The following is a 2,848-nucleotide window of genomic DNA, read 5'->3' as shown; positions in this document are numbered from 1 at the left end:
GCCTGGTAATGAACAAGGGATATGTCCTCTGTTACACCTGACAGTATAAATAGTATAAATTCATAAATGGTTGAAACAAGCAATTTATGACAAGTTTGTTCAGTTAAGAAAGTTTGGTGAATCCAACTTGGAACAGTGAAGAATATACCTCAGGTTTAGGATAGGATTACAAATATATTTTTGAATTAGGCCGGTTGCGTTTGCTGTTCAGTTTATTTATTGAGTGACGGTTTGCTTACAGCACATGCAGTTTTCCTCAACAGTCTGCTTCACAATCACAGTTCAAAAGAAACCAACAGAAGTCTCAGATAAAAAAACAGGAAGAAATCAAACAGATGCTGAATGATGCAACCATTTCACAACCACTTTTACCTCGACTGGCTCCCTGTTATATTTCTTTCTTTTTTATCTGCGAGTGATGAAACCAAACTCATTCACAGTTTGCTTCAGGAGGTGAAATGACTTGTTCAAGTGCAAACCAACAATAGCTGCTAGATTTTTGATATTGTAATATGCCTTAAGTGTAGTCTTTTCCTGGTTTTAAAGGCTGCATTACAGTAAAGTGGTGTCATTTTCTGAACTTACCAGACTACTCTTGCTGTTCTATTATTTGCCTTTATATTTTCCCACTGAGTCATTATATCCACATTATTGATGATTATCAAAAAATGTGTGTAAAAATTTTGTGAAAGCAGCAATAGTCATCCCTACAATATTGCCACAAAATCAAGACTGAGGTATTGGTCAGAAATATTGTGACATTTGATTTTGTCCATACTGCCAGGTCTTAACCTAATCTCACTTTTCCAGGTCTTTTCATCTTCATCTTTCACTGTCTGATGAAGGAGAACGTCAGAAAACAGTGGAGGATTCACCTCTGCCTTGGACGTTTTCGACTTGAGGAGCACTCTGGTACGTCAGCCACATGTAGTATGATTAGTATGTTTAAAATTGACATTAAAAATGTCTGGTATTGCTGATTTGTTGTTACTATAGAAAGACTTGAGACCACAGTTATGAACAGTAGCTTCCATGTAACTGGTTTGTGTTGTGAAAGCACGGTTTCCCTTTTGCCTTGGACAATTTTGAGGTTAATTATTGCAAAATAAAAAGCAACTCTGGGCTTGATTACTGGTACCTGTGTTTGATGTCATCATTCAGAGTGGAGCAACTCAGCATCAGTTGGAGTCGTGGCCAGACCCAGATCAAATACAAGAGTATCAGCACCATCAGTCCACTCAGTCAAGTCCAGCTCCACAGACAGCACGTCAGCTTCCTCTGACTCCAGCCAGAGAGAGTCATCCTGCAAGAGACCAAACCTGAGTGAGGAAACTTATAAATATCAGTCTGTCAACACTGATTATATACTATATTGTAGTGCACTTAAAAGAAAAAAAAGACAACAGTCCAAGATACATTAAAAGTTCAATGATGATAAAAAATGAAAGCAAAAAGCAATGTATTTAAAAAAAATAAAAAGCCACATTTTTGCTTCAATTACAATCCTTGATGAGTGTTTAAATAATGTTTTAGTAAGATATTCTTCATTTTTCTTTGGTCTACCTTCTTTTTGATATAAAATCTTGAATGAATTTGTTCCTCATCTATTAAAATGACATTTAAGGTCATGATCAAAAGTTATGATTCATCTTGTTGAGATTCAGCTGAAAAGATGAGCATTGATTTAGTCAGATAATCCCTTGGCTGCCAGAATAACAGTGAAGGTCACTGCATACATTAATGAGTCTGATGTTAAATAATTACAAAAAGCCTTTGTAATTAAGCTAGTTTAAACACAAAAGGACAAAATTGGTTTTCTTAAAGGTTTCCGTCAGTGTCTGACAGCTCAATTTAAGCCCTCCCCCTCTTATGCCCAGGCATACTTTCTCATTCCACTAACAGAAAATGTTTTTACACCCCTAAATTGTTCACAGATGTTTAATTATCTTGCAGGCCTCTTTGTGGACTCCCTGGCTCAACTTCAAGCCCAGAGAAGTCCCTCAGGTGAAGGAGCTCTGCCTTCCCAGAAGGGGATGATTTACCTGACACCCGGCAGGAGGAATCACTTGCTCAGCCAACAAAACCAAATATGAAACACATTAGACATTTACAGACATGTGAATGTCCAAATCCAGTAAAGCTTGAAAATTGAAACAGCAGCCTAAATATGTACTGTACTTCAATACAAGCCACAGAATATGTAATCATACAGTTTAAAGTCAAAACTAATTGCAAACAACCTGTGTATTCCAGCTTCGCAAGATAATTTTGACGTGCAATTTATTTTTATTTTTTTTTGTTTAGTTTTTGCTAAATATTGCAAAAGAGCCTGTAATTATGAAGACATGAGTAGTTGCATCAGTTCCAAGGAGGAGTTGGTTGCCAAGCAACTGGTGAGTGGAGCCATGGTGACAATGAACCATAGTACCACATAGTTTGTATGAAAAAATAATAAAATTTTAAATTTAAGCAGATGCAAGTCTTCCAGTTTTTTCCTTTCCTCATTTCTGAACGAAAGTGTGTACTTAAGGTTAAACCAAATAATTATTCCACAATAATTCCTTAAATCACTTCAGAAATTGTGCATTTTGTGATTAAAGTGACTGTCCAAACTTTGTCATTTTTCTAATTTACGCTATACCTACTGTTCATTTTATGAATATAAGAAATATACACAGTAATACAGTGATATTAGTACTATAATACAGTGCGTGGCATGCGTAGCGATATGGAAGTTCTACGCTGAGAAAATGTAGTACCAAAGGAAAGGGCTGTGAGACGGCAAGGTACAGTGATGAAAATATTCTAAATATAGCGTACATTGATATTGATTTATTTAGGGGGCTAA

Source organism: Scomber japonicus, chromosome 13, assembly GCF_027409825.1.
Source record: "Scomber japonicus isolate fScoJap1 chromosome 13, fScoJap1.pri, whole genome shotgun sequence".
NCBI lineage: Eukaryota > Metazoa > Chordata > Actinopteri > Scombriformes > Scombridae > Scomber > Scomber japonicus.
Note: the sequence above shows the minus strand (reverse complement) of the source record.